The following is a 13,297-nucleotide window of genomic DNA, read 5'->3' on the forward strand; positions in this document are numbered from 1 at the left end:
TATGTGGTTTTTGGGATATTTTTGGCGTTGTATATTTTGATAGTTTTCGACATAGTATAGTATGTCGTTCTTGTGATATTTTTGGTGTTGCATATTTAGACGTTTTTCGATATGTATTATGTTGTTTTTGGGAAATTTTTCGCCGTTGCATATTTAGACGTTTCTCGATATGTATTATGTGGTTTTTGGGATATTTTTGGCGTTGTATATTTTGATAGTTTTCGACATAGTATCGTATGTCGTTCTTGTGATAGTTTTGTCGTTGTATATTTGGACGTTTTTCGATATGTATTATGTAGTTTTTGGGATATTTTTCTGAGTTGTATATTTGGACGTTTTTCGATGTGTATTATGTCGTTTTTGGAATATTTTTCGGCGTTGTGTATTTTGACAGTTTTCGACATAGAATAGTATGTCGTTTTTGTGATATTTTTCAGAGTGGTATATTTTGACGTATTTCGACATAGAATAGTATGTCCTTTTTGTGATATTTATCTGGGTTGTATATTTTGACGTTTTTGTGAAATTTTTTGGAGTGGTATATTTTGACGTTTTTCGACATTGTATAGTATGTCGTATTTGTGATATTTGTCTGGGTTGTGTATTTTGACTTTTTTGTGATATTTTCCGGTGTGGTATATTTTTACGTTTTTCGACATAGTATAGTATGTCCTTTTTGTGATATTTTTTGGCGTTGTATATTTAGACTTTTTTCGACATAGTATATAGTATGTCGTATTGGTGAAATTTATATGGGTTGTATATTTTGACGTTTTTGTGATATTTTTTTGAGTGGTATATTTTTACATTTTTCGACATAGTATATAGTATGTCGTTTTTGTGATATTTATCTGGGTTGTATATTTTGACGTTTTTCGACATAGTATAGTATGTCGCTTTTGTGAAATTTATCTGGGTTGTATATTTTGACGTTTTTGTGATATTTTTTGGAGTGGTATATTTTGACGTTTTTCAACAGAGTATAGTATGTCGTTTTTGTTATATTTATCTGGGTTGTATATTTTGACGTTTTTCGACATAGTATAGTATGTCGTTTTTGTGAAATTTATCTGGGTTGTATATTTTGACGTTTTTGTGATATTTTTTGGCGTTTTCCGACATAGTATGTCGTTTTTGGGATATTTCTCTGGGTTGTATATTTTGACGTTTTTGGGATATTTTTCGGAGTGGTATATTTTGACATTTTTCGACATAGTATAGTATGTCGTTTTTGGGATATTTCTTGGCGTTGTATATTTTGACGTTTTTCGACATAGTATAGTATGTCGTTTTTGGGATATTTCTTGGCGTTGTATATTTTGACGTTTTTCAACATAGTATAGTATGACGTTTTTGTGATATTTATCTGGGTTGTATATTTTGACGTTTTGGGGATATTTCTTGGCGTTGTATATTTTGACGTTTTTCGACATAGTATAGTATGTCGTTTTTGGGATATTTCTTGCCGTTGTATATTTTTACGTTTTTCGACATAGTATATAGTATGTCGTTTTTGTGATATTTATCTCGGTTGTGTATTTTATCGTTTTTGGGATATTTCTTGGCGTTGTATATTTTGACGTTTTTCGACATAGTATAGTATGTCGTTTTTGGGATATTTCTCTGGGTTGTATATTTTGTCGTTTTTGGGATATTTCTTGGCGTTGTATATTTTGACGTTTTTCGACATAGTATAGTATGTCGTTTTTGGGATATTTCTTGGCGTTGTATATTTTGACGTTTTTCGACATAGTATAGTATGTCGTTTTTGTGATATTTTTGGCGTTGTTTATTTTGACGTTTTTCGACATAGTATAGTATGTCGTTTTTGTGATATTTTTGGCGTTGTTTATTTTGACGTTTTTCGACATAGTATAGCATGTCGTTTTTTGTGATATTTATTTGGGTTGTATATTTTGACGTTTTTGTGATATTTTTCAGAGTGGTATATTTTGACGTTTTTCGACAAAGTATAGTATGTCGTTTTTGTGATATTTATCTGGGTTGTGTATTTTAACGTTTTTGTGATATTTTTTGGAGTGGTATATTTTGATGTTTTTCGACATAGTATAGTATGTTGTTTTTGTGATATTTATCTGGGTTGTGTATTTTAACGTTTTTGTGATATTTTTTGGAGTGGTATATTTTTACATTTTTCGACATAGTATATAGTATGTCGTTTTTGTGATATTTATCTGGGTTGTGTATTTTAACGTTTTTGTGATTTTTTTTGGAGTGGTATATTTTGATGTTTTTCGACATACTATAGTATGTCGTATTTGTGAAATTTATCTGGGTTGTATATTTTGACGTTTTTGTGATATTTTTTTGAGTGGTATATTTTTACATTTTTCGACATAGTATATAGTATGTTGTTTTTGTGATATTTATCTGGGTTGTATATTTTGACGTTTTTCGACATAGTATAGTATGTCGTTTTTGTGAAATTTATCTGGGTTGTATATTTTGACGTTTTTGTGATATTTTTTGGAGTGGTATATTTTGACGTTTTTCAACAGAGTATAGTATGTCGTTTTTGTTATATTTATCTGGGTTGTATATTTTGACGTTTTTGTGATATTTTTCCGAGTGGTATATTTTTACGTTTTTCGACATAGTATAGTATGTCGTTTTTGGGATATTTCTCTGGGTTGTATATTTTGACGTTTTTGGGATATTTTTCGGAGTGGTATATTTTGACATTTTTCGACATAGTATAGTATGTCGTTTTTGGGATATTTCTTGGCGTTGTATATTTTGACGTTTTTCGACATAGTATAGTATGTCGTTCTGGGATATTTCTTGGCGTTGTATATTTTGACGTTTTTCGACATAGTATAGTATGTCGTTTTTGGGATATTTCTTGGCGTTGTATATTTTGACGTTTTTCAACATAGTATAGTATGTCGTTTTTGGGATATTTCTTGGCGTTGTATATTTTGACGTTTTTCGACATAGTATATAGTATGTCGTTTTTGTGATATTTATCTGGGTTGTGTATTTTATCGTTTTTGGGATATTTCTTGGCGTTGTATATTTTGACGTTTTTCGACATAGTATAGTATGTCGTTTTTGGGATATTTCTTGGCGTTGTATATTTTGACGTTTTTCGACATAGTATAGTATGTCCATTTTGTGATATTTTTTGGCGTTGTATATTTTGACTTTTTTCGACATAGTATATAGTATGTCCTTTTTGTGATATTTTTTGGCGTTGTATATTTTGACTTTTTTCGACATAGTATATAGTATGTCGTATTTGTGAAATTTATCTGGGTTGTATATTTTGAAGTTTTTGTGATATTTTTTTGAGTGGTATATTTTTACATTTTTCGACATAGTATATAGTATGTCGTTTTTGTGATATTTATCTGGGTCTTATATTTTGACGTTTTTGTGATATTTTTCGAAGTGGTATATTTTGACGTTTTTCGACATAGTATGGTATGTCGTTTTTGTGATATTTTTCCGCGTGGTATATTTTGACGTTTTTCGACATAGTATAGTTTGTCGTTTTTTGTGATATTTATTTGGGTTGTATATTTTACGTTTTTGTGATATTTTTTGGAGTGGTATATTTTGACGTTTTTCAAGATAGTATAGTATGACGTTTTTGTGATATTTATCTGGGTTGTATATTTTGACGTTTTTGTGATATTTTTCGAAGTGGTATATTTTGACGTTTTTCAACATAGTATAGTATATTGTTTTTTTTATATTTATCTGGGTTGTATATTTTGACGTTTTTGTGATATTTTTCCGAGTGGTATATTTTTACGTTTTTCGACATAGTATAGTATGTCGTTTTTGGGATATTTGTCTGGGTTGTATATTTTGACGTTTTTGTGATATTTTTCCGAGTGGTATATTTTGACATTTCTCGACATAGTATAGTATGTCGTTTTTGGGATATTTCTTGGCGTTGTATATTTTGACGTTTTTCGACATAGTATAGTATGTCGTTTTTGGGATATTTCTTGGCGTTGTATATTTTGACTTTTTTCGACATAGTATAGTATGTCGTTTTTGTGATATTTTTTGGCGTTGTTTATTTTGACGTTTTTCGATATAGTATAGTATGTCGTTTTTTGTGATATTTATTTGGGTTGTATATTTTGACGTTTTTGTGATATTTTTCAGGGTGGTATATTTTGACGTTTTTCGACATAGTATAGTATGTCGTTTTTGTGATATTTTTCCGCGTGGCATTTTTATACGTTTTTCGACATAGTATAGTATGTCGTTTTTGTGATATTTATCTGGGTTGTGTATTTTAACGTTTTTGTGATATTTTTTGGAGTGGTATATTTTGATGTTTTTCGACATAGTATAGTATGTCGTTTTTGTGATATTTATCTGGGTTGTGTATTTTAACGTTTTTGTGATATTTTTTGGAGTGGTATATTTTGATGTTTTTCGACATAGTACAGTATGTCGTTTTTGTGATATTTTTTGCCGTTGTATATTTTTACATTTTTCGACATAGTATAGTATGTCGTTTTTGCTATATTTATCTGGGTTGTATATTTTGTCGTTTTTGTGATATTTTTCGAAGTGGTATATTTTGACGTTTTTCAACATAGTATAGTATGTCGTTTTTGTTATATTTATCTGGGTTGTATATTTTGACGTTTTTGTGATATTTTTCCGAGTGGTATATTTTTACGTTTTTCGACATAGTATAGTATGTCGTTTTTGGGATATTTCTCTGGGTTGTATATTTTGACGTTTTTGGGATATTTTTCGGAGTGGTATATTTTGACATTTTTCGACATAGTATAGTATGTCGTTTTTGGGATATTTCTTGGCGTTGTATATTTTGACGTTTTTCGACATAGTATAGTATGTCCTTTTTGTGATATTTTTTGGCGTTGTATATTTTGACTTTTTTCGACATAGTATATAGTATGTCGTATTTGTGAAATTTATCTGGGTTGTATATTTTGTCGTTTTTGTGATATTTTTCCGCGTGGTATATTTTGACGTTTTTCGACATAGTATCGTATGTCGTTTTTGTGATATTTATCTGGGTTGTATATTTTGACGTTTTTGTGATATTTTTCGAAGTGGTATATTTTGACGTTTTTCAACATAGTATAGTATGTCGTTTTTGTTATATTTATCTGGGTTGTATATTTTGACGTTTTTGTGATATTTTTCCGAGTGGTATATTTTTATGTTTTTCGACATAGTATAGTATGTCGTTTTTGGGATATTTCTCTGGGTTGTATATTTTGACGTTTTTGGGATATTTTTCGGAGTGGTATATTTTGACATTTTTCGACATAGTATAGTATGTCGTTTTTGGGATATTTCTTGGCATTGTATATTTTGACGTTTTTCGACATAGTATAGTATGTCGTTTTTGGGATATTTCTTGGCGTTGTATATTTTGACGTTTTTGTGATATTTTGATGTTTTTCGACATAGTACAGTATGTCGTTTTTGTGATATTTTTTGCCGTTGTATATTTTTACATTTTTCGACATAGTATATAGTATGTCGTTTTTGCTATATTTATCTGGGTTGTATATTTTGTCGTTTTTGTGATATTTTTCCGCGTGGTATATTTTGACGTTTTTCGACATAGTATAGTATGTCGTTTTTGTTATATTTATCTGGGTTGTATATTTTGACGTTTTTGTGATATTTTTCCGAGTGGTATATTTTTACGTTTTTCGACATAGTATAAGTAAGTCGTTTTTGGGATATTTCTCTGGGTTGTATATTTTGACGTTTTTGGGATATTTTTCCGAGTGGTATATTTTGACATTTTTCGACATATAGTATGTCGTTTTTGGGATATTTCTTGGCATTGTATCTTTTGACGTTTTTCGACATAGTATAGTATATTGTTTTTTTTATATTTATCTGGGTTGTATATTTTGACGTTTTTGTGATATTTTTCCGAGTGGTATATTTTGACGTTTTTCGACATAGTATAGTATGTCGTTTTTGGGATATTTCTCTGGGTTGTATATTTTGACGTTTTTGGGATATTTTTCGGAGTGGTATATTTTGACATTTTTCGACATAGTATAGTATGTCGTTTTTGGGATATTTCTTGGCGTTGTATATTTTGACGTTTTTCGACATAGTATAGTATGTCGTTTTTGTGATATTTCTTGGCGTTGTATATTTTGACTTTTTTCGACATAGTATAGTATGTCGTTTTTGTGATATTTTTTGGCGTTGTTTATTTTGACGTTTTTCGAAATAGTATAGTATGTCGTTTTTTGTGATATTTATTTGGGTTGTATATTTTGACGTTTTTGTGATATTTTTCAGAGTGGTATATTTTGACGTTTTTCGACATAGTATAGTATGTCGTTTTTGTGATATTTTTCCGCGTGGCATTTTTTGACGTTTTTCGACATAGTATAGTATGTCGTTTTTGTGATATTTATCTGGGTTGTGTATTTTAACGTTTTTGTGATATTTTTTGGAGTGGTATATTTTGATGTTTTTCGACATAGTACAGTATGTCGTTTTTGTGATATTTTTTGCCGTTGTATATTTTTACATTTTTCGACATAGTATATAGTATGTCGTTTTTGTGATATTTATCTGGGTTGTATATTTTGTCGTTTTTGTGATATTTTTCCGCGTGGTATATTTTGACGTTTTTCGACATAGTATAGTATGTCGTTTTTGTGATATTTATCTGGGTTGTATATTTTGACGTTTTTGTGATATTTTTCCGAGTGGTATATTTTGACGTTTTTCGACATAGTATAGTATGTCGTTTTTGGGATATTTCTCTGGGTTGTATATTTTGACGTTTTTGGGATATTTTTCGGAGTGGTATATTTTGACATTTTTCGACATAGTATAGTATGTCGTTTTTGGGATATTTCTTGGCGTTGTATATTTTGACGTTTTTCGACATAGTATAGTATGTCGTTTTTGGGATATTTCTTGGCGTTGTATATTTTGACGTTTTTCGACATAGTATAGTATGTCGTTTTTTGTGATATTTATTTGGGTTGTATATTTTGACGTTTTTGTGATATTTTTCAGAGTGGTATATTTTGACGTTTTTCGACATAGTATAGTATGTCGTTTTTGTGATATTTATCTGTTTTTCGACATAGTACACTATGTCGTTTTTGTGATATTTTCTGCCGTTGTATATTTTGAAGTTTTTCGACATTGTATAGTATGTCGTTTTTGGGATATTTGTCTGGGTTGTATATTTTGACGTTTTTGTGATATTTTTCGGAGTGGTATATTTTGACGTTTTTCGACATAGTATAGTATGTCGTTTTTTAAATTTTTATCTGGGTTGTATATTTTGATGTTTTTGTGATATTTTTTGGTGTGGTATATTTTGACGTTTTTCGACATATGTCGTTTTTGTGATATTTTTTGGTGTGGTATATTTTGACGTTTTTCAACATAGTATAGTATGTCGTTTTTGTGATATTTATCTGGGTTGTATATTTTGACGTTTTTGTGATTTTTTTCGGAGTGGAATATTTTGACATTTTTCGACATAGTATAGTATGTCGTTTTTGTGATATTTGTCTGGGTTGTGTATTTTGACTTTTTTGTGATATTTTCCGGTGTGGTATATTTTTACGTTTTTCGACATAGTATAGTATGTCCTTTTTGTGATATTTTTTGGCGTTGTATATTTTGACTTTTTTCGACATAGTATATAGTATGTCGTATTTGTGAAATTTATCTGGGTTGTATATTTTGACGTTTTTGTGATATTTTTTTGAGTGGTATATTTTTACATTTTTCGACATAGTATATAGTATGTCGTTTTTGCTATATTTATCTGGGTTGTATATTTTGTCGATTTTGGGATATTTCTTGGCGTTGTATATTTTGACGTTTTTCGACATAGTATAGTATGTCGTTTTTGTGATATTTTTTGGCGTTGTTTATTTTGACGTTTTTCGACATAGTATAGTATGTCGTTTTTTGTGATATTTATTTGGGTTGTATATTTTGACGTTTTTGTGATATTTTTCAGAGTGGTATATTTTGACGTTTTTCGACATAGTATAGTATGTCGTTTTTGGGATATTTATCTGGGTTGTGTATTTTAACGTTTTTGTGATATTTTTTGGAGTGGTATATTTTGATAATTTTCGACATAGTATAGTATGTCGTTTTTGTGATATTTATCTGGGTTGTATATTTTGACGTTTTTGTGATATTTTTCGCAGTGGTATATTTTGACGTTTTTCGACATAGTATAGTGTGTCGTTTTTTTTTTTTTTATCTGGGTTGTATATTTTGTCGTTTTTGGGATATTTCTTGGCATTGTATATTTTGACGTTTTTCGACATAGTATAGTATGTCGTTTTTGGGATATTTCTTGGCGTTGTATATTTTGACGTTTTTCGACATAGTATAGTATGTCGTTTTTGGGATATTTCTCTGGGTTGTGTATTTTGTCGTTTTTGGGATATTTCTTGGCATTGTATATTTTGACGTTTTTCGACATAGTATAGTATGTCGTTTTTGTGATATTTTTTGGCGTTGTTTATTTTGACGTTTTTCGACATAGTATAGTATGTCGTTTTTTGTGATATTTATTTGGGTTGTATATTTTGACGTTTTTGTGATATTTTTCAGAGTGGTATATTTTGACGTTTTTCGACATAGTATAGTATGTCGTTTTTGTGATATTTATCTGGGTTGTATATTTTGACGTTTTTGTGATATTTTTCGCAGTGGTATATTTTGACGTTTTTCGACATATTATAGTATGTCCTTTTTGTGATATTTTTTGGCGTTGTATATTTTGACTTTTTTCGACATAGTATATAGTATGTCGTATTTGTGAAATTTATCTGGGTTGTATATTTTGACGATTTTGTGTTATATTTCGAAGTGGTATATTTTGACGTTTTTCAACATAGTATAGTATGTCCTTTTTGTGATATTTATCTGGGTTGTATATTTTGACGTTTTTGTGATATTTTTCGGAGTGGTATATTTTGACGTTTTTAGACTTGGTATAGTATGTCGTTTTTTGTGATATATATTTGGGTTGTATATTTTGACGTTTTTGTGATATTTTTTGGTGTTGTATATTTTGACTTTTTTCGACATAGTATACTATGTCGTATTTGTGATATTTATCTGGGTTGTATATTTTGACGTTTTTGTGGATTTTTTTGGAGTGGTATGTTTTTACATTTTTCGACATAGTATAGTATGTCGGTTTTTTTATATTTATTTGGGTTGTATATTTTGACGTTTTTGTGATATTTTTTGGTGTGGTATATTTTGACGTTTTTGTGATTTTTTTCGGAGTGGAATATTTTGACATTTTTCGACATAGTATATAGTATGTTGTTTTTGTGATATTTTTTGGCGTTGTATATTTAGACTTTTTTCGACATAGTATAGTATGTTGTTTTTGTGATATTTGTCTGGGTTGTATATTTTGACGTTTTTGTGATATTTTTAGGAGTGGTATATTTTGACGATTTTCGACATCGTATAGTATGTCGTTTTTTGTGATATTTATTTGGGGTGTATATTTTGACGTTTTTGTGATATATTTCGGATTGGTATATTTTGGCGTTTTTCGACATAGTATAGTATGTCGTATTTGTGATATTTGTCTGGGTTGTGTATTTTGCGTTTTTGTGATATTTTTTGGAGTGGTATATTTTGACATTTTTCGACATAGTATAGTTTGTCGTTTTTGTGAAATTTATCTGGGTTGTATATTTTGATGTTTTTGTGATATATTTTGGAGTGGTATATTTTGACGTTTTTCGACATAGTATATAGTCTGTCGTTTTTGTGATATTTTTTGGTGTGGTATATTTTGACGTTTTTCAACATGGTATAGTATGTCGTTTTTGTGATATTTTTCCGTGTTGTATATTTTTACGTTTTTCGACATAGTTTAGTATGTCGTTTTTGTGAAATTTATCCGGGTTGTATATTTTGACGTTTTTGTGATATTTTTCGGAGTGGTATATTTTGACGTTTTTCGACATAGTATAGTATGTCGTTTTTTGTGATATTTATTTGGGTTGTATATTTTGACGATTTTGTGATATATTTCGGCGTTGTATATTTAGACGTTTTTCGATGTGTATTATGTTGTTTTTGGGATATTTCTTGGCGTTGTATATTTTGACAGTTTTTCGACACAGTATAGCATGTCGTTTTTGGGATATTTTTCGGCGTTGTATATTTTGACGTTTTTCGACAGTATAGTATGTCGTTTTTGTGATATTTTTGGTGTTGCATATTTAGATGTTTTTCGATATGTGTTATGTTATGTTTGGGATATTTTTCGGTGTTGTATATTTTGACAGTTTTCAACATAGTAAAGTACGTCGTTCTTGTGATAGCTTTGTCATTGTATATTTAGACGTTTTTCGATATGTATTATGTCGTTTTTGGGATATTTTTCTGAGTTGTATATTTTGACATTTTTCGACTAGTATAGTATATCGTTCTTGTGATATTTTTGGCGTTGCATATTTTGACATTTTTCGATATGTATTTTGTTGCTTTTGTGATGTTTTTCGGTGTTGTATATTTTGACAGTTTTCAACATCGTAAATAGTAGTTCCTTGGAGACTAAGGTTGAGTCCATTTAAGTGGCTGAAAATGTCTGAAAATGTCACTTAAAATAACTGAAGCGATGTGTGAGTTCAAACTTTGTGTTGAGAAAAAACACCCTCACCTCATCACGCAATTCAAAAACTTGCATCAGTACCTTTCCTGTTGAGAGCCACCAGACTTTGGTGTGTAACAGAAGCTGCTTATGGTCAACGCCCATCTCGTCACATAAAACGGGAAATAAAGGTGATTGCAGTGGGCGGCTTTTAATGAAGTTGACTCTGACCGCCTCATCTACAACAGTCTTTAGATCTACAGCATTTTCTTTACAGCCAAGGCTGCTCTGTGTATACTGCAGAGGACAGATGCTACAAGTGGAGTGACAGCTTTCACCCGGGAGATGACTGCACTGTGCTGGCCTGGCATCGCATGGGACCCATCAATACCTCACTCCCACACATTTGGGTGAATCAATCCCGTTTTAAACTATGAACGCATTCAGAATGTCAAAAATGTCCTTGGCAGTTGAACGCGTCGGTAAAGATTTGCAAAACAGGAACTCTTCTTTTGTCTCTCCATCGTTTTCATACCTCACATAGGCAAGCATGTTTGACAGATTTGTGAAGTCGATCCATCCAGTTGGAGGGCATAAAAACGACTCTCTCATATGCTCATTATCAGCTGTACTGATGCATTCTCTCCATCTCGTCAATCCTGCGTTTGACTGAGTTATCAAACGATGAGATGAGGTTGATTTGTTTGCAGGCCTTCTCTCCCAACATCACCCCCACAATCACTTTTGGGGCAGGAAGAATTAAATTCTCCCCGTTCGTATGCAAGCTTATCGGGCTTGGCCATGAGTCAGACGACCTGATAGGACGCTTCTGCTGCCTTTGCGTTCTCCGTGCCCATACATGTCGTTTCGATGACTTTCTTCTTGCCCTGATACTCCTTGATTTTACATTTACACATTTACTGTTGGTGTTTTGTCTCGAGGTGACGGCGCACTTTACATGGCTTCAGAGCTTTGTTTGATAAAATCTCGGAACACACCACGCAGCAGTAACAGTTCGTCTTCTGTGCCTGTCCAAAAAAAATCAAACTACTCTCAACTACAAATCAAACTATTCAGTGCTATACTTTCTTCGAACCTTTCTTTTTTGTTTGGCAGGCGGGACTGTCCCGCTTGTCCGATGTCCTGCCGGGACTTCCCTTTAGGATGATGTACCAATGACTTCTTTTCTTTTCAGTGTGCCTGATGCTAGCCAACCATTTTGAATATCACCTCAAGTTCAAAAATGTACATGTGCACATCGATCGTGGTCCAGTTTGTACGTAGTTCACCCTGCCAGAAGTTCCTATCTGTCAGTGATGATGCTTTTTTGAAGGTTTTTAAAGAAAAAAAATACCATGAATTATTTATTTATTTTACATTTAAAAACGTTTTTCTAATTTATAATTTTGCATTTACCTTTTTAATAAGATCTATTGTTTTGCCCTTGATTTGGCGGCCCACTTGCAATACCTTTGCGGTCCATAGGTTGGGAATTGCTGCATTAAACAAAAACTTAGAGCCTTAGAATCTCATTTTCTTTTTATAATCTCTTGCAGAGTGGGACCCCAGAAGATGAAACTTTGATTCACCAACCTGCAGTCTGCCTCAAATCATTTTGACAGTATAGATGGACCAGGACATGGACAGAATTTCCAGTAAGTTTCCTTTCCTTCCCTTCTTAAGCACCATGCATAACAAAACGGTGCAGAATTGTTGTCTTCGTAGTTGGCTAGGGCTAGGGTTTAAAACAAATATAATAATTGCGCTTTGCAAATTACATATGTAAATGTACATATGTAAATAATATGCAATGTATATAAAAATGTGTTTTGCTCCTGTAGAAGCCGCAAGTCTGTGCGATGTCAACCTTGTTTTAAGAAAATCTTGTTTTATTTGCGATGTGATGGAGACTAAACTACCCATAATCCTAAGTGTAACAGCGACACCTCTGATTGGCGGAGCTTCCTGTCACCATGGAAATATCTACCACACTGGCTGATAGGTACACAGATATTTATATCCAATTAAATTGTTGTGAATTAAATTCATAGTGAGGGTATAACCCTATGTCCTTGTGCTCACCCAACCATGATAAAGTTAACTAAAAGCACTCAATGTGAGCCATAACCTCATGTTTTGGCTTGTGGCTACAGTGGCTGGGAACAGCAACAGCCAAAAAGGTATTCTACTAGTTCTAAGCTGGCAATAAGAAGACAAACCAATTGCACTAAGAAGTATTGAATACATACAGTGAGGTACCAGACAAGACATACTGACATCGTTTAAACAATATTCAGAATTAAGAGGCAGAATTTGAGATTAAATTCATGTGGATGACTGCACATTCACAGATTCAAGATGTTTAGTTGTCACATACATAAACATACAAGCATACATACAATATATGCAGTGAAATGTCATTGCAACGCACCAGGAGACTATGCACAATAAGTGCTAAGGCAATAGCGACTAATAAACAAACTCACTCAACTAACTGAACTAGCTGATTCCTCAAACGTAATGCTTGATGAGTAAAAAGTTAATATACAAAGTAGGAATACAAAATAGAAAAAAAAGGAATAGACTATTATGGTATACAGTATACAGATATGTGCAGCAAAGTGGCATGTGAATAAAATTAGGTAGTGTGTATGGAGATATACAGTACACAGTACTACACAGCTATACAGTCCC

This window comes from Zeus faber (genome assembly GCF_960531495.2).
Source record: "Zeus faber genome assembly, chromosome: 22".
NCBI lineage: Eukaryota > Metazoa > Chordata > Actinopteri > Zeiformes > Zeidae > Zeus > Zeus faber.